Consider the following 25,225-nt stretch of genomic DNA (forward strand, 5'->3'; position numbering starts at 1 on the left):
GATGAAAGCGTAGACAGTTTAAGGCATTACTCCCATGGAGAAAAGTCCGCATGGTGCTTATTGTGTTAAATGCCGATGCAATTTCTGTGTTTCATCAACACTCTGAAGGTCCACAGATTACAGAATGCATCCAGATGTGCATTGGAAACTACTACTAGTCTTCCAGTGTACGATCGTAGCGTAGACAGTTTAAGACATTACTCTCATGGAGAAAAGTCCGCATGGTGCTTATGGTGTTCAATGCCGATGCAATTTGTGTGTTTCATCAACAATCCGAAGGTCCACAGATTACAGAATAGATCCAGATATGCTTCGGAAACTACTACTAGTCTTCCAGTGAACGATCAAAGCGTAGACAGTTTAAGACATTACTCCCATGGAGAAAAGTCCGCATGGTGCTTATTGTGTTCAATGCCGATGCAATTTGTGTGTTTCATCAACACTCTGAAGGTCCAGAGATTACAAAATGCCTCCAGATGTGCTTCGGAAACTACTACTAGTCTTCCAGGGAACGATCAAAGCGTAGACAGTTTAAGACATTACTCCCATGGAGAAAAGTCCGCATGGTGCTTATTGTGTTCAATGCCGATGCAATTTCTGTGTTTCATCAACACTCTGAAGGTCCACAGATTACAGATTGCCTCCAGATGTGCTTCGGAAACTATTAGTAGTCTTCCAGGGAACGATCAAAGTGTAGACAGTTTAAGACAATTCTCTCATGGTGAAAAGCCCGCATGGTGCTTATTGTGTTCAATGCCGATGCAAATTCTGTGTCTGATCAACACTCTGAAGGTCCATAGATTACAGAATGCATCCAGATGTGCATTGGAAACTACTACTAGTCTTCAAGGGAACGATCAAACCGTAGACTGTTTAAGACATCACTCCCATGGAGAAATGTCCGCATGGTAATTATTGTGTTCAATGCCGATGCAATTTTTGTGTTTCATCAATATCTGAACGTCCACAGATTACAGAATGTATCCAGAAGTGCTTCAGAAAGTACTACAAGTCTTCCAGTGTACGATCAAAGCGTAGACAGTTTAAGATATTACTCCCATGGAGAAAAGTCCGCTTGGAGCTTATTGTGTTCAATGCCGATGCAATTTCTGTGTTTCATCAACACTCTGAAGGATCACAGGTTATAGAATGCATCCAGATGTGCTTCGGAAACTACTACTAGTCTTCCAGGGAACGATCAAAGCGTAGACAGTTTAAGACAATACTCCCATGGAGAAAAGTCCGCATGGTGCTTATTGTGTTCAATGCAGATGCAATTTTTGTGTTTCATCAACACTCTGAAGGTCCACAGATTACAGAATGCATCCAGATATGCTTCGGAAACTACTACTAGTCTTCCAGGGAACGATCAAAGCGTACACAGTTTAAGACATTACTCCCATGGAGAAAAGTCCGCATGGTGCTTATTGTGTTCAATGCCGATGCAATTTTTGTGTTTCGTCAACACTCTGAAGGTCCACAGATTACAGAATGCATCCAGAAGTGCTTCAGAAAATACTACTAGTCTTCCAGTGTACGATCTAAGCGTAGACAGTTTAAGACATTACTGCCAATGGAGAAAATTCCGCTTGGTGCTTATTGTGTTCAATACCGATTCAATTTCTGTGTTTCATCAACACTCTGAAGATTCACAGGTTATAGAATGCATCCAGATTTGCTTCGGAAACTACTACTAGTCTTCCAGGGAACGATCAAAGCGTAGACAGTTTAAGACTATCCTCTCATGGAGAAAAGTCCGCATGGCGCTTATTGTGTTCAATGCCGATGCAATTTCTGTGTTTCATCAACACTCTGAAGGTCCACAGATTACAGAATGCATCCAGATGTGCATTGGAAACTACTACTAGTCTTCCAGTGTACGATTATAGCGTAGACATTTTAAGACATTACTCTCATGGAGAAAAGTCCACATGGTGCTTATTGTGTTCAATGCCGATGCAATTTGTGTGTTTCATCAACACTCTGAAGGTCCACAGATTACAGAATACATCAAGATATGCTTCGGAAACTACTACTAGTCTTCCAGTGAACGATCAAAGCGTAGATAGTTTAAGACATTTCTCCCATGGGGAAAAGTCCCATGGTGCTTATTGTGTTCAATGCCGATGCAATTTGTGTGTTTCATCAACACTCTGAAGGTCCAGAGATTACAAAATGCCTCCAGATGTGCTTCGGAAACTACTACTAGTCTTCCAGGGAACGATCAAAGGGTAGACAGTTTAAGACATTACTCCCATGGAGAAAAGTCCGCATGGTGGTTATTGTGTTCAATGCCGATGCAATTTCTGTGTTTCATCAACACTCTGAAGGTCCACAGATTACAGAATGCCTCCAGATGTGCTTCGGAAACTACTACTAGACTTCCAGGGATCGATCAAAGCGTAGACAGTTTAAGACATTACTCCCATAGAGAAAAGTCCACATGGTGCTTATTGTGTTCAATGCCGATGCAATTTTTGTGTTTTATCAACACTCTGAAGGTCCACAGGTTACAGAATGCTTCCAGATGTGCTTCGGAAACTACTACTAGTCTTCCAGTAAACGATCAAAGCATAGACAGTATAAGACATTACTCCCATGGAGAAAAGTCCACATGGTGCTTGTTGTGTACAATGCCGATGCAATTTCTGTTTTTCATCAAAACTCTGAAGGTCCACAGATTGCAGAATGCCTCCAGATGTGCTTCGGAAACTACTACTAGTCTTCTGGTGTACGATGAAAGCGTAGACAGTTAAAGACATTACTACCATGGAGAAAAGTCCGCATGGTGCTTATTGTGTCAATGCCGATGCAATATTTGTGTTTCATCAACACTCTGAAGATAAACAGATTACAGAATGCATCCAGATGTGCTTCGGAAACTACTACTAGTCATCCAGTATACGATAAAAGCGTAGGCAGTTTAAGACATTACTAACATTAGAGAAAATTCAGCATAGTTCTTATTGTGTTCAATGCCGATGCAATTTTTGTGTTTCATCAACTGAAGGTCCACAGATTACAGAATGCCTCCAGATGTGCTTCGGAAACTACTACTAGCTTTCCAGGGAACGATCAAAGCGTAGACAGTTTGAGACTACTCCCATGGAGAAAAGTCCGCATGGTGCTTATTGAGTTTAATGCCGATGCAATTTTTGTGTTTCATCAACACTCTGAAGGTCCACAGATTACAGAATGCATCCAGATGTGCTTCGGAAACTACTACTAGTCTTCCAGGGAACGATCAAAGCGTCGACATTCTAAGACATTACTCCCATGGAGAAAAATCCGCATGGTGCTTATTGTGTTCAATGCCGATTCAATTTCTGTGTTTCATCGACACACTGAAGGTCCACAGATTACAGAGTGCATCCAGATGTGTTTCGGAAACTACTACTAGTCTTCCAGTGTACGATGAAAGCGTAGACAGTTTATGACATTACTCCCATGGAGAAAAGTCGGCATGGTGCTTATTGTGTTCAATGCCGATGCAATTTTTGTGTTTCATCAACACTGTGAAGGTCCACAGATTACAAAATTCCTCCAGATGTGCTTTGGAAACTACTACTGGTCTTCCAGTGTACGATCAAAGCGTAGACAGTTTAAGACATTATTCCCATGGAGAAAAGTCTGCATGGTGCTTATTGTCTTCAATGCCGAAGCAATTTCTGTGTTTCATCAACACTCTGAAGGTCCACAGATTACAGAATGCCTACAGATGTGCCTCGGAATCTAATACTACTCTTCCAGGGAACGATCACAACGTAGACAGTTTGAGACATTACTCCCATGGTGAAAAGTCCGCATGGTATTCATTGTGATCAATGCCGATGCAATTTTTGTGTTTCATCAAAAATCTGAAGGTCCACAAATTACAGAATGCATCCAGATGTGCTTCGGAAACTACTACTAGTCTTCCAGGGAACTATCAAAGCGTAGACAGTTTAAGAAATTACACCCATGGAAAAAAGTCCGAATGGTGCTTATTGTGTTAAATGCCGATGCAATTTCTGTGTTTCATCAACACTCTGAAGGTCAACAGATTACAGAATGCCTCCAGATGTGCTTCGGAAACTACTACTAGTTTTCCAGTGAACGATCAAAGCGTAGACAGTTTAAGACATTACTCTCATGGAGAAAAGTCCTCATGGTGCTTATTGGGTCCAATGCCGATGCAATTTTTGTGTTTCATCAACACTCTGAAGATAAACAGATTACAAAATGCATCCAGATGTGCTTCGGAAACTACTACTAGTCATCCAGTATACGATCAAAGCGTAGACAGTTTAAGACATTACTAACATTAGGGAAAAGTCAGCATGGTTCTTATTGTGTTCAATAAAGATGCAATTTTTGTGTTTCATCGACACTCTCAAGGTCCACAGGTTACAGAATGCATCCAGATGTGCTTCCGAAACTACTACTAGTCTTCCAGTGTACGATCAAAGCGTAGACAGTTTAAGACATTACTCCCAATGAGAAACGTACGCATGGTGATTATTGTAATCAATGCCGATGCAATTTTTGTGTTTCATCAACACTCTGAAGGTCCACAGGTTACAGAATGCTTCCAAATGTGCTTCGGAAACTACTACTAGTCTTCTAGGGAACGATCAAAGCTTAGACAGTTTAAGACATTACTCCCATAGAGAAAATTCCGCATGGTGCAAATTGAGTTCAATGCCGATGCAATTTCTGTGTTTCATCAACACTCTGAAGGTCCAAAGATTACGGAATGCATCCAGATGTGCTTCGGAAACTACTACTAGTCTTCCAGTGTACGATCAAAGCGTAGACAGTTTAAGACATTACTCCCATGGAGAAAAGTTCGCACGGTGCTTATTGTGTTAAATGCCGATGCAATTTCTGTGTTTCATCAACACTCTGAAGGTCCACAGATTACATATTGCCTCCAGATGTGCTTCGGAAACTATTAGTAGTCTTCCAGGGAACGATCAAAGCGTAGACAGTTTAAGACATTACTCCCATGGAGAAAAGTTTGCATGGTACTTATTGTGATCAATGCCGATGCAATTTTTGTGTTTCATCAACACTCCGAAGGTCCACAGATTACAGAATGCATCCAGATGTGCTTCGGAAACTACTACTAGTCTTCCAGGGTACAATGAAAGCGTAGACACCTTATGACATTACCTCCATGGAGAAAAGTCGGCATGGTGCTTATTGTGTTCAATGCCGATGCAATTTCTGTGTTTCATCAACACTCTGAAGGTCCACAGATTACAAAATTCCTTCAGATGAGCTTTGGAAACTACTACTAGTCTTCCAGGGTACGATCAAAGCGTCGACATTCTAAGACATTACTCCCATGGAGAAAAGTCCGCATGGTGCTTATTGTGTTCAATGCCGATTCAATTTCTGTGTATCATCGACACACTGAAGGTCCACAGATTACAGAATGCATCCAGATGTGCTTCGGAAACTACTACTAGTCTTCCAGTGTACGATGAAAGCGTAGACATTTTATGACATTACTCCCATGGAGAAAAGTCGGCATGGTGCTTATTGTGTTCAATGCCGATTCAATTTCTGTGTTTCATCAACACTCTGAAGGTCCACAGATTACAAAATTCCTTCAGATGAGCTTTGGAAACTACTACTAGTCTTCCAGTGTACGATCAAAGCGTAGACAGTTTAAGACATTACTCCCATGGAGAAAAGTCCGCATGGTTCTTATTGTGTTCAATGCCGATGCAACTTTTGCGTTTCAACAACACTCGGAAGGGCCACAGATTACAGAATGCATCCAGATGTGCTTCGGAAACTACTACTAGTCTTCCAGGGAACGATCAAAGCGTAGACAGTTTAAGACATCACTCCCATGGAGAAATGTCAACATGGTGCTTATTGTGTTCAATGCCGATGCAATTTTTGTGTTTCATCAATATCTGAACGTCCACAGATTACAGAATGAATCCATAAGTGCTACAGAAAGTACTACAAGTCTTCCAGTGTACGATCAAAGCGTAGACAGTTTAAGACATTACTCCCATGGAGAAATGTCCGCTTGGTGCTCATTGTGTTCAATGCCGATGCAATTTTTGCGTTTCAACAACACTCTGAAGGTCAACAGATTACAGAATGCATCCAGATGTGCTTCGGAAACTACTACTAGTCTTCCAGGGAATGATCAAAGCGTAGATAGTTTAAGACATTACTCCCAAGGAAAAAAGTCCGCATGGTGCTTATTGTGTTGAATGCCGATGCAGTTTCTGTGTTTCATCAATACCCTGAAGGTCTACAGATTACAGAATGCATCCAGATGTGCTTCGGAAACTACTACTAGTCTTCCAGGGAAAGATCAAAGCGTCGATATTCTAAGACATTACTCCCATGGAGAAAAGTCCGATTGGTGCTTATTGTGTTCAATGCCGATTCAATTTCTGTGTTTTATCGACACACTGAAGGTCCACAGATTACAGAATGCCTCCAGATGTGCTTCGGAAACTACTACTAGCCTTCCAGGGAACGATCAAAGCGTAGACAGTTTGAGACATTACTCCCATGGAGAAAAGTCCGCATGGTTCTTATTGTGTTCAATGCCGATGCAATTTCTGTGTTTCATCAACACTCTGAAGGTTCACAGGTTATAGAATGCATCCAGATGTCCTTCGGAAACTACTACTAGTCTTCCAGGGAACGATCAAAGCGTAGTCAGTTTAAGACAATACTCCCATGGAGAAAAGTCCGCATGGTGCTTATTGTGTTCAAAGCCGATGCAATTTTTGTGTTTCATCAACACTCTGAAGGTCCACAGATTACAGAATGCATCCAGATATGCTTCGCAAACTACTACTAGTCTTCCAGGGAACGATCAAAGCGTACACAGTTTAAGACATTACTCCCATGGAGAAAAGTCCGCATGGTGCTTATTGTGTTCAATGCCGATGCAATTTTTGTGTTTCAACAACACTCTGAAGGTCCACAGATTACAGAATGCATCCAGATGTGCTTCGGTAACTACTACTAGTTTTCCGGTGTACGATCAAAGCGTAGACAGTTTAAGACATTACTCCCATGGAGAAAAGGCCGCATGGTGCTTATTGTGCTCAATGCCAACGCAATTTTTTTGTTTCATCAACACTCTGAAGGTAAACAGATTACAGAATGCATCCAGATGTGCTTCGAAAACTACTACTAGTCTTCCAGGGAATGATCAAAGCGTAGATAGTTTAAGACATTACTCCCAAGGAAAAAAGTCCGCATGGTGCTTATTGTGTTCAATGCCGAAGCAATTTTTGTGTTTCATCAAAACTCTGAAGGTTCACAGATTACAGAATGCATCCAGATATGCTTCGGAAACTACTACTAGTCTTCCAGGGACCGATCAAAGCGTAGACAGTTTAAGACATTACTCCCATGGAGAAATGTCCGCATGGTGCTTATTGTGATCAATGCCGATGCAATTTTTGTGTTTCTTCAACACTCCGAAGGTCCACAGATTACAGAATGCATCCAGATGTGCTTCGGAAACTACTACTAGTCTTCCAGGGAACGATCAAAGCGTCGACATTCTAAGACATTACTCCCTTGGAGAAAAGTCCGCACGGTGCTTATTGTGTTCAATGCCGATTCAATTTCTGTGTTTCATCGACACACTGAAGGTCCACAGATTACAGAATGCATCCAGATGTGCTTCGGAAACTACTACTAGTCTTCCAGTGTACGATGAAAGCGTAGACATTTTATGACATTACTCCCATGGAGAAAAGTCGGCATGGTGCTTATTGTGTTCAATGCCGATGCAATTTCTGTGTTTCATCAACACTCTGAAGGTCCACAGATTAAAAAATTCCTCCAGATGAGCTTTGGAAACTACTACTAGTCTTCCAGGGAACGATCAAAGCGTCGACATTCTAAGACATTACTTCCATGGAGAAAGGTCCGCATGGTGCTTATTGTGTTCAATACCGATGCAATTTTTGTGTTTCATCAACACTCGGAAGGTCCACAGATTACAGAATGCCTACAGATGTGCCTCGGAAACTACTACTACTCTCCCAGGGAACGATCACAACGTAGACAGTTTGAGACATTGCTCCCATGGAGAAAAGTCCGCATGGTGTTCATTGTGTTCAACGCCGATTCAATTTTTGTGTTTCATCAAAATTCTGAAGGTCCACAAATTACAAAACGCATCCAGATGTGCTTCGGAAACTACTACTAGTCTTCCAGGGAACTATCAAAGCGTAGACAGTTTGAGATGTTACTCCCATGGAGAAAAGTCCGCATGTGCTTCGGAAACTACTACTAGTCTTCCACTGAACGATCAAATAGTAGACAGTTTAAGACATTACTCCCATGGAGAAAAGGCCGCATGGTGCTTATTGTGCTCAATGCCGACGCAATTTTTATGTTTCATCAACACTCTGAAGGTTCACAGATTACAGAATGCATCCAGATATGCTTCGGAAACTACTACTAGTCTTCCAGGGAACGATCAAAGCGTCGACATTCTAAGACATTACTCCCATGGAGAAAAGTCCGCATGGTGCTCATTGTGTTCAATGCCGATTCAGTTTCTGTGTTTCATCGACACACTGAAGGTCCACAGATTACAGAATGCATCCAGATGTGCTTCGGAAACTACTACTAGTCTTCCAGTGTACGATGAAATCGTAGACATCTTATGACATTACTCCCATGGAGAAAAGTCGGCATGGTGCTTATTGTGTTCAATGCCGATGCAATTTCTGTGTTTCATCAACACTCTGAAGGTCCACAGATTACAAGATCCCTCAAGATGAGCTTTGGAAACTACTACTAGTCTTCCAGTGTACGATCAAAGCGTAGACAGTTTAAGACATTACTCCCATGGAGAAATGTCCGCTTGGTGCTCATTGTGTTCAATGCCGATGCAATTTTTGCGTTTCAACAACACTCTGAAGGTCAACAGATGACAGAATGCATCCAGATGTGCTTCGGAAACTACTACTAGTCTTCCAGGGAATGATCAAAGCGTAGATAGTTTAAGCCATTACTCCCAAGGAAAAAAGTCCGCATGGTGCTTATTGTTTTCAATGCCGATGCTATTTTTGTGTTTCATCAATTGAAGGTCCACAGATTACAGAATGCCTCCAGATGTGCTTCGGAAACTACTACTAGCCTTCCAGGGAACGATCAAAGCGTAGACAGTTTGAGACAGTACTCCCATGGAGAAAAGTGCGCATGGTTCTTATTGTGTTCAATGCCGATGCAATTTCTGTGTTTCATCAACGCTCTGAAGGTCCACAGATTACGGATGCATTCAGATGTGCTTTAGAAACTACTACTAGTCTTCCAGTGAACGATCAAAGCGTAGACAGTTTAAGACATTACTCCCATGGAGAAAAGCCCGCATGGTGCTTATTGTGCTCAATGCCGACGCAATTTTTGTGTTTCATCAACACTATGAGGGTAAACAGATTACAGAATGCATCCAGATGTGCTTCGGAAACTACTACTAGTCTTCCAGGGAACGATCAAAGCGTCGACATTCTAAGACATTACTCCCATGGAGAAAAGTCCGCCTGGTGCTTATTGTGTTCAATGCCGATTCAATTTCTGTGTTTTATCGACACACTGAAGGTCCACAGATTACAGAATGCATCCAGATGTGCTTCGGAAACTGCTACTAGTCTTCCAGTGTACGATGAAAGCGTAGACAGTTTATGACATTACTCCCATGGGGAAAAGTCGGCATGGTGCTTATTGTGCTCAATGCCGATGCAATTTTTGTGTTTCATCAACACTCTGAAGGTCCACAGATTACGGAATGCATCCAGATGTGCTTTGGAAACTACTACTAGTCTTCCAGGGAACGATCAAATCGTAGACAGTTTAAGACATTACTCCCATGGAGAAAAGGCCGCATGGTGCTTATTGTGCTCAATGCCGACGCAATTTGTGTGTTTCATCAACACTCTGAAGGTAAACAGATTACAGAATGCATCCAGATGTGCTTCGGAAACTACTACTAGTCTTCCAGGGAATGATCAAAGCGTAGATAGTTTATGACATTATTCCCAAGGAAAAAAGTCCGCAAGGTGCTTATTGTGTTCAATGCCGATGCAATTTTTGTGTTTCATCAACACTCTGAAGTTTCACAGATTACAGAATGCATCCAGATATGCTTCGGAAACTACTACTAGTCTTCCAGGGACCGATAAAAGCGTAGACAATTTAAGACATTACTCCCATGGAGAAATGTCCGCATGGTGCTTATTGTGATCAATGCCGATGCAATTTTTGTGTTTTATCAACACTCCGAAGGTCCACAGATTACAGAATGCATCCAGATGTGCTTCGGAAACTACTACTAGTCTTCCAGGGAACGATCAAAGCGTCGACATTCTAAGACATTACTCCCATGGAGAAAAGTCCGCATGGTGCTTATTGTGTTCAATGCCGATTCAATTTCTGTGTTTCATCAACACTCTGAAGGTCCACAGATTACAAAATCCCTCCAGATGAGCTTTGGAAACTACTACTAGTCTTCCAGTGTACGATCAAAGCGTAGACAGTTTAAGACATTACTCCCATGGAGAAATGTCCGCTTGGTGCTCATTGTGTTCAATGCCGATGCAATTTTTGCGTTTCAACAACACTCTGAAGGTCAACAGATTACAGAATGCATCCAGATGTGCTTCGGAAACTACTACTAGTCTTCCAGGGAATGATCAAAGCGTAGATAGTTTAAGACATTACTCCCAAGGAACAAAGTCCGCATGGTGCTTATTGTTTTCAATGCCGATGCTATTTTTGTGTTTCAATCAATCTGTGGACCTTCAATTGCACAGATTACAGAATGCCTCCAGATGTGCTTCGGAAACTACTACTAGCCTTCCAGGGAACGATCAAAGCGTAGACAGTTTGAGACATTACTCCCATGGAGAAAAGTCCGCATGGTGCTTATTGAGTTTAATGCCGATGCAATTTTTGTGTTTCATCAACACTCTGAAGGTCCACAGATTACGGAATGCATCCAGATGTGCTTCGGAAACTACTACTAGTCTTCCAGGGAACGATCATATCGTAGACAATTTAAGATATTACTCCCATGGAGAAAAGGCCGCATGGTGCTTCTTGTGTTCAATGCCGATTCAATTTCTGTGTTTCATCGACACACTGAAGGTCCACAGATTACAGAATGCATCCAGATGTTCTTCGGAAACTACTACTAGTCTTCCAGTGTACGATGAAAGCGTCGACATTTTATTACATTACTCCCATGGAGAAAAGTCGGCATGGTGCTTATTGTGTTCAATGCCGATGCAATTTCTGTGTTTCATAAACACCCTGAAGGTCCACAGATTACAAAATCCCTCCAGATGTGCTTTGGAAACTACTACTAGTCTTCCAGTGTACGATCAAAGCGTAGACAGTTTAAGACATTACTCCCATGGAGAAAAGTCCGCATGGTGCTTATTGTGTTCAATGCCGATTCAATTTCTGTGTTTTATCGACACACTGAAGGTCCACAGATTACAGAATGCATCCAGATGTGCTTCGGAAACTGCTACTAGTCTTCCAGTGTACGATGAAAGCGTAGACAGTTTATGACATTACTCCCATGGAGAAAAGTCGGCATGGTGCTTATTGTGTTCAATGCCGATGCAATTTCTGTGTTTCATCATCACTGTGAAGGTCCACAGATTACAAAATCCCTCCAGATGTGCTTCGGAAACTACTACTAGTCTTCCAGGGAACGATCAAAGCGTAGACAGTTTAAGAGATTACTCCCGTGGAGAAAAGTCCGCATGGTGCATATTGTGTTGAATGCCGATGCAGTTTCTGTGTTTCATCAATACCCTGAAGGTCTACAGATTACAGAATGCATCCAGATGTGCTTCGGAAACTACTGCTAGTCTTCTAAGGTACGATCAAATCGTAGACAATTTAAGACATTACTCCCATGGAGAAAAGGCCGCATGGTGCTTATTGTGCTCAATGCCGACGCAATTTTTGTGTTTCATCAACACTATGAAGGTAAACAGATTACAAAATGCATCCAGATGTGCTTCGGAAACTACTACTAGTCTTCCAGGGAACGATCAAAGCGTCGACATTCTAAGACATTACTCCCATGGAGAAAAGTCCGCATGGTGCTTATTGTGCTCAATGCCGATGCAATTTTTGTGTTTCATCAACACTCTGAAGGTCCACAGATTACGGAATGCATCCAGATGTGCTTTGGAAACTACTACTAGTCTTCCAGGGAACGATCAAATCGTAGACAGTTTAAGACATTACTCCCATGGAGAAAAGGCCGCATGGTGCTTATTGTGCTCAATGCCGACGCAATTTGTGTGTTTCATCAACACTCTGAAGGTAAACAGATTACAGAATGCATCCAGATGTGCTTCGGAAACTACTACTAGTCTTCCAGGGAATGATCAAAGCGTAGATAGTTTAAGACATTATTCCCAAGGAAAAAAGTCCGCATGGTGCTTATTGTGTTCAATGCCGATGCAATTTTTGTGTTTCATCAACACTCTGAAGTTTCACAGATTACAGAATGCATCCAGATATGCTTCGGAAACTACTACTAGTCTTCCAGGGACCGATGAAAGCGTAGACAATTTAAGACATTACTCCCATGGAGAAATGTCCGCATGGTGCTTATTGTGATCAATGCCGATGCAATTTTTGTGTTTTATCAACACTCCGAAGGTCCACAGATTACAGAATGCATCCAGATGTGCTTCGGAAACTACTACTAGTCTTCCAGGGAACGATCAAAGCGTCGACATTCTAAGACATTACTCCCATGGAGAAAAGTCCGCATGGTGCTTATTGTGTTCAATGCCGATTCAATTTCTGTGTTTCATCAACACTCTGAAGGTCCACAGATTACAAAATCCCTCCAGATGAGCTTTGGAAACTACTACTAGTCTTCCAGTGTACGATCAAAGCGTAGACAGTTTAAGACATTACTCCCATGGAGAAATGTCCGCTTGGTGCTCATTGTGTTCAATGCCGATGCAATTTTTGCGTTTCAACAACACTCTGAAGGTCAACAGATTACAGAATGCATCCAGATGTGCTTCGGAAACTACTACTAGTCTTCCAGGGAATGATCAAAGCGTAGATAGTTTAAGACATTACTCCCAAGGAACAAAGTCCGCATGGTGCTTATTGTTTTCAATGCCGATGCTATTTTTGTGTTTCAATCAATCTGTGGACCTTCAATTGCACAGATTACAGAATGCCTCCAGATGTGCTTCGGAAACTACTACTAGCCTTCCAGGGAACGATCAAAGCGTAGACAGTTTGAGACATTACTCCCATGGAGAAAAGTCCGCATGGTGCTTATTGAGTTTAATGCCAATGCAATTTTTGTGTTTCATCAGCACTCTGAAGGTCCACAGATTACGTAATGCATCCAGATGTGCTTCGGAAACTACTACTAGTCTTCCAGGGAACGATCAAATCGTAGACATTTTAAGACATTACTCCCATGGAGAAAAGGCCGCATGGTGCTTCTTGTGTTCAATGCCGATTCAATTTCTGTGTTTCATCGACACACTGAAGGTCCACAGATTACAGAATGCATCCAGATGTTCTTCGGAAACTACTACTAGTCTTCCAGTGTACGATGAAAGCGTCGACATTTTATTACATTACTCCCATGGAGAAAAGTCGGCATGGTGCTTATTGTGTTCAATGAGGATGCAATTTCTGTGTTTCATAAACACTCTGAAGGTCCACAGATTACAAAATCCCTCCAGATGTGCTTTGGAAACTACTACTAGTCTTCCAGTGTACGATCAAAGCGTAGACAGTTTAAGACATTACTCCCATGGAGAAAAGTCCGCATGGTGCTTATTGTGTTCAATACCGATGCAATTTTTGTGTTTCATCAACACTCTGAAGGTCCACAGATTAAAGAATGCCTACAGATGTGCCTCGGAAACTACTACTACCCTTCCAGGGAACGATCACAACGTTGACAGTTTGAGACATTACTCCCATGGAGAAAAGTCCGCATGGTGTTCATTGTGTTCAATGCCGATGCAATTTTTGTGTTTCATCAAAACTCTGAAGGTCCACAAATTACAAAATGCATCCAGATGTGCTTTGGAAACTACTACTAGTCTTCCTGGGAACTATCAAAGCGTAGATAGTTTAAGACATTACTCCCATGGAGAAAAGTCAACATGGTGCTTATTGTGTTCAATGCCGATGCAATTTCTGTGTTTTATCAACACTCTGAAGGTCCACAGATTACAGAATGCCTCCAGATGTGCTTCGGAAACTACTACTAGTCTTCCAGGGAACGATCAAAGCGTAGACAGTTTGAGATGTTACTCCCATGGAGAAAAGTCCACATGGTTCTTATTGTGTTCAATGCCGATGCAAATTCTGTGTTTCATCGACACTCTGAAGGTCCACAGATTACAGAATGCCTCCAGATGTGCTTCGCAAACTACTACTAGTCTTCCAGTGAAAGATCAAAGCCTAGACAGTTTGAGACACTACTCCCATGGAGAAAAGTCTGCATGGTGCTTATTGTGCTCAATGCCAATGTAATTTTTGTGTTTCATCAACACTCTGAAGGTCCACAGATTGCAGAATGCATCCAGATGTTCTTCGAAAACTACTACTAGTCTTCCAGTGAACGATCAATGCATAGACAGTTTAAGACATTACTCTCATGGTGAAAAGTCTGCATGGGGCTTATTGTGTTCAATGCCGATTCAATTCCTGTGTTTGAGCGATACTTTGAAGGTCCACAGATTACAGAATGCATCCAGATGTGCTTTGGAAACTACTACTAGTCTTCCAGTGTACGATTAAATCGTAGACAATGTAAGACATTACTCCCATGGAGAAGAATCCGCATGGTGCTTATTGTGTTCAATGCCGATGCAATTTTTTTGTTCCATCAACACTCTGAAGGTCCTCAGATTACAGAATGCATCCATATGTGCTTTGGAAACTACTACTAGTCTTCCAGGAAACGATCAAAGCGTCGACATTCTAAGACAATACTCCCATGGAGAAAAGTCCGCATGGTGCTTATTGTTTTCAATGCCGATTCAATTTCTGTCTTTCATCGACACACTGAAGGTCCACAGATTACAGAATGCATCCAGATGTGCTTCGGAAACTACTGCAAGTCTTCCAGTGTACGATGAAAGCGTAGACATTTTATGACATTACTCCCATGGAGAAAAGTCGGCATGGTGCTTATTGTGTTCAATGCCGAAGCAATTTCTGTGTTTCATCAACACTCTGAAGGTCCACAGATTACAAAATCCCTTCAGATGTGCTTTGGAAACTACTACTAGTCTTCCAGTGTACGATCAAAGCGTAGACAGTGTAAGACATTACTCCCATGGAGAAATGTCCGCGTGGTGCTTATTGTGTTCAATACCGATGCAATATTTGTGTTTCATCAACACTCTGAAGGTCCACAGATTACAGAATGCCTACAGATGTGCCTCGGAAACTACTACTACTCTTCCAGGGAACGATCACATCGTAGACAGTTTGAGACATTACTCCCATGAAGAAATGTCCGCATGGTGTTCATTGAGTTCAATGCCGATGCAATTTTTGTGTTTCATCAAAACTCTGAAGGTCCACAAATTACAAAATGCATCCAGATGTGCTTCGGAAACTACTACTAGTCTTCCAGGGAACTATCAAAGCGTAGACAGTTTAAGACATTACTCCCATGGAGAAAAGTCCGCGTGGTGCTTATTGTGTTCAATACCGATGCAATTTTTGTGTTTCATCAAAACTCTGAAGGTCCACAAGTTACAGAATGCTTCCATATGTGCTTCGGAAACTACTACTAGTCTTCTAGGGAACGATCAAAGCGTAGACAGTTTAAGACATTACTCCCATAGAGAAAATTCCGCACGCTGCATATTGTGTTCAATGCCGATGCAATGTCTGTGTTTCATCAACAGTCTGAAGGTCCACAGATTACGGAATGCATCCAGATGTGCTTCGGAAACTACTACTAGTCTTCCAGTGTACGATCAAAGCGTAGATAGTTTAAGACATTACTCCCATGGAGAAAAGTCCGCATGGTGCTTATTGTGTTCAATGCCGATGCAATTATTGAGTTTCATCAACACTCTGAAGGTCCACAGATTACAGAATGCATCCAGATATGCTTCGGAAACTACTACTAGTCTTCCAGGGAACGATCAAAGCGTAGACAGTTTAAGACATTACTCCCATGGAGAAAAGTCCGCATGGTGCTTATTGTGTTCAATGCCGATGCAATTATTGAGTTTCATCAACACTCTGAAGGTCCACAGATTACAGAATGAATCCAGAAGTGCTTCAGAAACTTCTACTAGTCTTCCAGTGTACGATCAAAGCGTAGACAGTTTAAGACATTACTCCCATGGAGAAAAGTCCGCTTGGTGCTTATTGTGTTCAATGCCAATGCAATTACTGTGTTTCATCAACACTCTGAAGGTTCACAGGTTATAGAATGCATCCAGATGTGCTTCGGAAACTACTACTAGTCTTAAAGGGAACGATCAAAGCGTCGACAGATTAAGACAATTCTGTCATGGTGAAAAGTCCGCATGGTGCTTATTGTGTTCAATGCCGATGCAATTTCTGTGTTTCATCAACACTCTGAAGATCCACAGATTACAGAACGCATCCAGATGTGCATTTTAAGCTACTACTAGTCTTCCAGGGAACGATCAAAGCGTAGACCGTTTAAGACATTACTCCATTGGAGAAAAATCCGCATGGTGCTTATAGTGTTCAATGCCGATCCAATTTTTGTGTTTCATCAACACTCTGAACGTCCACAGATTACAGAATGCATCCAGATATGCTTCGGAAACTACTACTAGTCTTCCAGGGAACGATCAAAGCGTACACAGTTTAAGACATTACTCCCATGGAGAAAAGTCTCCGTGGTGCTTATTGTGTTCAATGCCGATGCAATTTTTGTGTTTCATCAACACTCTGAAGGTCCACAGATTACAGAATGCATCCAGAGGTGCTTCAGAAACTACTACTAGTCTTCCAGTGTACGATCAAATCGTAGACAGTTTAAGACATTACTCCTATGGAGAAAAGTCCGCTTGGTGCTTATTGTGTTCAATGCCGAATCAATTTCTGTCTTTCATCAACACTCTGAAGGTTCACAGGTTATAGAATGCATCCTGATTTGCTTCGGAAACTACTACTATTCTTCCAGGGAACGATCAAAGCGTCGACAGTTTAAGACAATTCTCTCATGGAGAAAAGTCCGCATGGTGCTTATTGTGTTCAATGCTGATGCAGTTTTTGTGTTTCATCAACACTCTGAAGGTCCACAGATTACGGAATGCATCCAGATGTGCTTCGGAAACTACTACTAGTCTTCCAGGGAACGATCAAATCGTAGACAATTTAAGATATTACTCCCATGGAGAAAAGGCCGCATGGTGCTTCTAGTGTTCAATGCCGATTCAATTTCTGTGTTTCATCGACACACTGAACGTCCACAGATTACAGAATGCATCCAGATGTTCTTCGGAAACTACTACTAGTCTTCCAGTGTACGATGAAAGCGTCGACATTTTATTACATTACTCCCATGGAGAAAAGTCGGCATGGTGCTTATTGTGTTCAATGCCGATGCAATTTCTGTGTTTCATAAACACTCTGAAGGTCCACAGATTACAAAATCCCTCCAGATGTGCTTTGGAAACTACTACTAGTCTTCCAGTGTACGATCAAAGCGTAGACAGTTTAAGACATTACTCCCATGGAGAAAAGTCCGCATGGTGCTTATTGTGTTCAATGCCGGTTCAATTTCTGTGTTTTATCGACACACTGAAGGTCCACAGATTACAGAATGCATCCAGATGTGCTTCGGAAACTGCTACTAGTCTTCCAGTGTACGATGAAAGCGTAGACAGTTTATGACATTACTCCCATGGAGAAAAGTCGGCATGGTGCTTATTGTGTTCAATGCCGATGCAATTTCTGTGTTTCATCATCACTGTGAAGGTCCACAGATTACAAAATCCCTCCAGATGTGCTTCGGAAACTACTACTAGTCTTCCAGGGAACGATCAAAGCGTAGACAGTTTAAGAGATTACTCCCATGGAGAAAAGTCCGCATGGTGCATATTGTGTTGAATGCCGATGCAGTTTCTGTGTTTCATCAATACCCTGAAGGTCTACAGATTACAGAATGCATCCAGATGTGCTTCGGAAACTACTGCTAGTCTTCTAAGGTACGATCAAATCGTAGACAGTTTAAGACATTACTCCCATGGAGAAAAGGCCGCATGGTGCTTATTGTGCTCAATGCCGACGCAATTTTTGTGTTTCATCAACACTATGAAGGTAAACAGATTACAAAATGCATCCAGATGTGCTTCGGAAACTACTACTAGTCTTCCAGGGAACGATCAAAGCGTCGACATTCTAAGACATTACTCCCATGGAGAAAAGTCCGCATGGTGCTTATTGTGCTCAATGCCGATGCAATTTCTGTGTTTCATCAACACTCTGAAGGTCCACAGATTACGGAATGCATCCAGATGTGCTTTGGAAACTACTACTAGTCTTCCAGGGAACGATCAAATCGTAGACAGTTTAAGACATTACTCCCATGGAGAAAAGGCCGCATGGTGCTTATTGTGCTCAATGCCGACGCAATTTTTGTGTTTCATCAACACTCTGAAGGTAAACAGATTACAGAATGCATCCAGATGTGCTTCGGAAACTACTACTAGTCTTCCAGGGAATGATCAAAGCGTAGATAGTTTAAGACATTATTCCCAAGGAAAAAAGTCCGCATGGTGCTTATTGTGTTCAATGCCGATGCAATTTTTGTGTTTCATCAACACTCTGAAGGTTCACAGATTACAGAATGCATCCAGATATGCTTCGGAAACTACTACTAGTCTTCCAGGGACCGATCAAAGCGTAGACAATTTAAGACATTACTCCCATGGAGAAATGTCCGCATGGTGCTTATTGTGATCAATACCGATGCAATTTTTGTGTTTCATCAACACTCCGAAGGTCCACAGATTACAGAATGCATCCAGATGTGCTTCGGAAACTACTACTAGTCTTCCAGGGAACGATCAAAGCGTCGACATTCTAAGACATTACTCCCATGGAGAAAAGTCGGCATGGTGCTTATTGTGTTCAATGCCGATTCAATTTCTGTGTTTCATCGACAGACTGAAGGTAGACAGATTACAGAATGCATAAAGATGTGCTTCTGAAACTACTACTAGACTTCCAGTGTACGATGAAAGCGTAGACATTTTATGACAGTACTCCCATGGAGGAAAGTCGGCATTGTGCTTATTGTGTACAATGCCGATGCAATTTCTGTGTTTCATCAACACTCTGAAGGTCCACAGATTACAAAATCCCTCCAGATGAGCTTTGGAAACTACTACTAGTCTTCCAGTGTACGATCAAAGCGTAGACAGTTTAAGACATTACTCCCATGGAGAAAAGTCCGCTTGGTGCTCATTGTGTTCAATGCCGATGCAATTTTTGCGTTTCAACAACACTCTGAAGGTCAACAGATTACAGAATGCATCCAGATGTGCTTCGGAAACTACTACTAGTCTTCCAGGGAATGATAAAAGCGTAGATAGTTTAAGACATTACTCCCAAGGAACAAAGTCCGCATGGTGCTTATTGTTTTCAATGCCGATGCTATTTTTGTGTTTCAATCAATCTGTGGACCTTCAATTGCACAGATTACAGAATGCCTCCAGATGTGCTTCGGAAACTACTACTAGCCTTCCAGGGAACGATCAAAGCGTAGACAGTTTGAGACATTACTCCCATGGAGAAAAGTCCGCATGGTGCTTATTGAGTTTAATGCCAATGCAATTTTTGTGTTTCATCAACACTCTGAAGGTCCACAGATTACGGAATGCATCCAGATGTGCTTCGGAAACTACTACTAGTCTTCCAGGGAACGATCAAATCGTAGACATTTTAAGACATTACTCCCATGGAGAAAAGGCCGCATGGTGCTTCTTGTGTTCAATGCCGATTCAATTTCTGTGTTTCATCGACACACTGAAGGTCCACAGATTACAGAATGCATCCAGATGTTCTTCGGAAACTACTACTAGTCTTCCAGTGTACGATGAAAGCGTCGACATTTTATTACATTACTCCCATGGAGAAAAGTCGGCATGGTGCTTATTGTGTTCAATGCCGATGCAATTTCTGTGTTTCATAAACACTCTGAAGGTCCACAGATTACAAAATCCCTCCAGATGTGCTTTGGAAACTACTACTAGTCTTCCAGTGTACGTTAAAAACGTAGACAGTTTAAGACATTACTCCCATGGAGAAAAGTCCGCATGGTGCTTATTGTGTTCAATACCGATGCAATTTTTGTGTTTCATCAACACTCTGAAGGTCCACAGATTAAAGAATGCCTACAGATGTGCCTCGGAAACCACTACTACCCTTCCAGGGAACGATCACAACGTTGACAGTTTGAGACATTACTCCCATGGAGAAAAGTCCGCATGGTGTTCATTGTGTTCAATGCCGATGCAATTTTTGTGTTTCATCAAAACTCTGAAGGTCCACAAATTACAAAATGCATCCAGATGTGCTTTGGAAACTACTACTAGTCTTCCTGGGAACTATCAAAGCGTAGATAGTTTAAGACATTACTCCCATGGAGAAAAGTCAACATGGTGCTTATTGTGTTCAATGCCGATGCAATTTCTGTGTTTTATCAACACTCTGAAGGTCCACAGATTACAAAATGCATCCAGATGTGCTTCGGAAACTACTACTAGTCTTCCAGGGAACTATCAAAGCGTAGACAGTTTAAGACATTACTCCCATGGAGAAAAGTCCGCGTGGTGCTTATTGTGTTCAATACCGATGCAATTTTTGTGTTTCATCAAACTCTGAAGGTACACAAATTACGAAATGGATCCAGATGTGCTTCGGAAACTACTACTAGTCTTCCAGGGAACTATCAAAGCGTAGATAGTTTAAGACGTTACTCCCATGGAGAAAAGTCAACATGGTGCTTATTGTGTTCAATGCCGATGCAATTTTTGTGTTTCATCAACACTCTGAAGGTCCACAAGTTACAGAATGCTTCCATATGTGCTTCGGAAACTACTACTAGTCTTCTAGGGAACGATCAAAGCGTAGACAGTTTAAGACATTACTCCCATAGAGAAAATTCCGCACGCTGCATATTGTGTTCAATGCCGATGCAATTTCTGTGTTTCATCAACAGTCTGAAGGTCCACAGATTACGGAATGCATCCAGATGTGCTTCGGAAACTACTACTAGTCTTCCAGTGTACGATCAAAGCGTAGATAGTTTAAGACATTACTCCCATGGAGAAAAGTCCGCATGGTGCTTATTGTGTTCAATGCCGATGCAATTTTTGTGTTTCATCAACACTCTGAAGGTCCACAGATTACAGAATGCATCCAGATATGCTTCGGAAACTACTACTAGTCTTCCAGGAAACGATCAAAGCGTAGACAGTTTAAGACATTACTCCCATGGAGAAAAGTCCGCATGGTGCTTATTGTGTTCAATGCCGATGCAATTTTTGAGTTTCATCAACACTCTGAAGGTCCACAGATTACAGAATGAATCCAGAAGTGCTTCAGAAACTTCTACTAGTCTTCCAGTGTACGATCAAAGCGTAGACAGTTTAAGACATTACTCCCACGGAGAAAAGTCCGCTTGGTGCTTATTGTGTTCAATGCCAATGCAATTTCTGTGTTTCATCAACACTCTGAAGGTCCACAGATTACAGAATGAATCCAGAAGTGCTTCAGAAACTTCTACTAGTCTTCCAGTGTACGATCAAAGCGTAGACAGTTTAAGACATTACTCCCACGGAGAAAAGTCCGCTTGGTGCTTATTGTGTTCAATGCCGAATCAATTTCTGTCTTTCATCAACACTCTGAAGGTTCACAGGTTATAGAATGCATCCTGATTTGCTTCGGAAACTACTACTAGTCTTCCAGGGAACGATCAAAGCGTAGACAGTTTAAGACAATTCTCTCATGGAGAAAAGTCCGCATGGTGCTTATTGTGTTCAATGCCCATGCAGTTTTTGTGTTTCATCAACACTCTGAAGGTCCACAGGTTACAGAATGCTTGCAGATGTGCTTCGGAAACTACTACTAGTCTTCTAGGGAACGATCAAAGCGTAGACAGTTTAAGATATTACTCCCATACAGAAAATTCCGCATGGTGCATATTGTGTTCAATGCCGATGCAGTTTCTGTGTTTCATCAACACTCTGAAGGTCCACAGATTACGGAATGCATCCAGATGTGCTTCGGAAACTACTACCAGTCTTCCAGTGTACGATCAAAGCGTAGACAGTTTAAGATATTACTCCCAAGGAGAAAGGTCCGCATGGTGCTTATTGTGTTCAATGCCGATGCAATTTTTGTGTTTCATCAACACTCTGAAGGTCCACAGGATACAGAATGCATCCAGATATGCTTCGGAAACTACTACTAGTCTTCCAGGAAACGATCAAAGCGTAGACAGTTTAAGACATTACTCCCATGGAGAAAATTCCGCATGGTGCTTATTGTGTTCAATACCGATGCAATTTTTGTGTTTCATCAACACTCTGAAGGTCCACAGATTACAGAATGCCTACAGATGTGCCTCGGAAACTACTACTACTCTTCCAGGGAACGATCACAACGTAGACAGTTTGAGACATTACTCCCATGGAGAAAAGTCCGCATGGTGTTCATTGTGTTCAATGCCGATGCAATTTTTGTGTTTCATCAAAACTCTGAAGGTCCACAAATTACAAAATGCATCCAGATGTGCTTCGGAAACTGCTACTAGTCATCCAGGGAACTATCAAAGCGTAGATAGTTTAAGACGTTACTCCCATGGAGAAAAGTCAACATGGTGCTTATTGTGTTCAATGCCGATGCAATTTCTGTGTTTCATCAACACTCTGAATGTCCACAGATTACAGAATGCCTCCAGATGTGCTTCGGAAACTACTACTAGTCTTCCAGTGTACGATCAAAGCGTAGACAGTTTAAGACATTACTCCCATGGAGAAAAGTCCGCATGGTGCTTATTATGTTCAATGCCGATGCAAATTTTATGTTTCATCAACACTCTGAACGTCCACAGGTTACAGAATGCTTCCAGATGTGCTTCGGAAACTACTACTAGTCTTCCAGTGTACGATCAAAGTGTAGATAGTTTAAGACATTACTCCCATTTAGAAAAGTCCGCATGGTGCTTATTGTGTTCAATGCCGATGCAATTTTTGTGTTTCATCAACACTCTGAAGGTCCACAGATTACAGAATGCATCCAGATATGCTTCGGAAACTACTACTAGTCTTCTAGGGAACGATCAAATCGTAGACAGATTAAGACATTACTCCCATAGAGAAAATTCCGCACGGTGCATATTGTGTTCAATGCCGATGAAATTTCTGTGTTTCATCAACACTCTGAAGGTCCACAGATTACGGAAAGCATCCAGATGTGCTTCGGAAACTACTACTAGTCTTCCAGTGTACGATCAAAGCGTAGATAGTTTAAGACATTACTCCCATGGAGAGAAGTCCGCATGGTGCTTATTGTGTTCAATGTCGATGCAATTTTTGTGTTTCATCAACACTCTGAAGGTCCACAGATTACAGAATGCATCCAGATATGCTTCGGAAACTACTACTAGTCTTCCAGGGAACGATCTAAGCGTACACAGTTTAAGACACTACTCCCATGGAGAAAAGTCTCCATGGTGCTTATTGCGTTCAATGCCGATGCAATTTTTGTGTTTCATCAACACTCTGAAGGTCCACAGATTACAGAATGCATCCAGAAGTGCTTCAGAAACTACTACTAGTCTTCCAGTGTACGATCAAATCGTAGACAGTTTAAGACATTACTCCCATGGAGAAAAGTCCGCTTGGTGCTTATTGTGTTCAATGCCGATGCAATTTTTGTGTTTCATCAACACTCTGAAGGTTCACAGGTTATAGAATGCATCCTGATTTGCTTCGGAAACTACTACTAGTCTTCCAGGGAACGATCAAAGCGTAGACAGTTTAAGACAATTCTCTCATGGAGAAAAGTCCGCATGGTGCTTATTGTGTTCAATGCCCATGCAGTTTTTGTGTTTCATCAACACTCTGAAGGTCCACAGGTTACAGAATGCTTGCAGATGTGCTTCGGAAACTACTACTAGTCTTCTAGGGAACGATCAAAGCGTAGACAGTTTAAGACATTACCCCCATAGAGAAAATTCCGCATGGTGCATATTGTGTTCAATGCCGATGCAGTTTCTGTGTTTCATCAACACTCTGAAGGTCCACAGATTACGGAATGCATCCAGATGTGCTTCGGAAACTACTACCAGTCTTCCAGTGTACGATCAAAGCGTAGACAGTTTAAGATATTACTCCCAAGGAGAAAGGTCCGCATGGTGCTTATTGTGTTCAATGCCGATGCAATTTTTGTGTTTCATCAACACTCTGAAGGTCCACAGGATACAGAATGCATCCAGATATGCTTCGGAAACTACTACTAGTCTTCCAGGAAACGATCAAAGCGTAGACAGTTTAAGACATTACTCCCATGGAGAAAATTCCGCATGGTGCTTATTGTGTTCAATACCGATGCAATTTTTGTGTTTCATCAACACTCTGAAGGTCCACAGATTACAGAATGCCTACAGATGTGCCTCGGAAACTACTACTACTCTTCCAGGGAACGATCACAACGTAGACAGTTTGAGACATTACTCCCATGGAGAAAAGTCCGCATGGTGTTCATTGTGTTCAATGCCGATGCAATTTTTGTGTTTCATCAAAACTCTGAAGGTCCACAAATTACAAAATGCATCCAGATGTGCTTCGGAAACTACTACTAGTCTTCCAGGGAACTATCAAAGCGTAGATAGTTTAAGACGTTACTCCCATGGAGAAAAGTCAACATGGTGCTTATTGTGTTCAATGCCGATGCAATTTCTGTGTTTCATCAACACTCTGAATGTCCACAGATTACAGAATGCCTCCAGATGTGCTTCGGAAACTACTACTAGTCTTCCAGTGTACGATCAAAGCGTAGACAGTTTAAGACATTACTCCCATGGAGAAAAGTCCGCATGGTGCTTATTATGTTCAATGCCGATGCAAATTTTATGTTTCATCAACACTCTGAACGTCCACAGGTTACAGAATGCTTCCAGATGTGCTTCGGAAACTACTACTAGTCTTCCAGT

This window comes from Schistocerca gregaria, chromosome 9 (assembly GCF_023897955.1).
Source record: "Schistocerca gregaria isolate iqSchGreg1 chromosome 9, iqSchGreg1.2, whole genome shotgun sequence".
NCBI lineage: Eukaryota > Metazoa > Arthropoda > Insecta > Orthoptera > Acrididae > Schistocerca > Schistocerca gregaria.